Consider the following 502-nt stretch of genomic DNA (forward strand, 5'->3'; position numbering starts at 1 on the left):
GCTCACTTTAAGAGACTACAGAATATTAGTATGTGTTCAACTTATACCTTAGTTAGGCTACGTGTCTATATCGATACCCTTAATATGGTTTAACAATCCGCTGATCTTTTTTCTTCCAGTTTTTTCTTACAGATGTGACATCTTATGGAGTTGTATTCAGTTTGCTAGACGCTTTGGATGAATTAGCAAAGCCAAGAGATCCCCAAAAAGTAAATGAATCAGTTAAATATTCCAGTGAATTTATGAAATGCAGTAGTTTAAGTAGAATTACATTATTTAATAATGAAAAAAAAAGAAAATATAGGCGTCAATACAAATATCTATCAAAGGCGCTGAGTGGGGAATAACCATCTGAAATAATTTTCGCAAATCCCACTTTATAAATTATGTGATTTTTTTTTGCATATTTCTAGGGATTTCTTGAGATGACAAATCTGCAATCGATCTTATTTTGGATAAGGTCAATATTTGAACATGCTGTACTGCTACATGGCTCTGAATC

General features: G+C 32.3%; 1 long non-coding RNA gene across 1 annotated transcript; it reads left to right on the top strand.

The window, feature by feature from the left end:
* The first annotated feature begins 115 nt into the window (after positions 1-115).
* Positions 116-502, top strand: LOC117121881. Its single transcript, XR_004447645.1, has 2 exons — positions 116-209; positions 414-502. It is a non-coding gene; the product is annotated as an uncharacterized LOC117121881 (long non-coding RNA).

The sequence above is a fragment of the Anneissia japonica genome, unplaced genomic scaffold, assembly GCF_011630105.1.
Source record: "Anneissia japonica isolate Jap-2015-1 unplaced genomic scaffold, ASM1163010v1 scaffold91165_len502_cov121, whole genome shotgun sequence".
NCBI lineage: Eukaryota > Metazoa > Echinodermata > Crinoidea > Comatulida > Comatulidae > Anneissia > Anneissia japonica.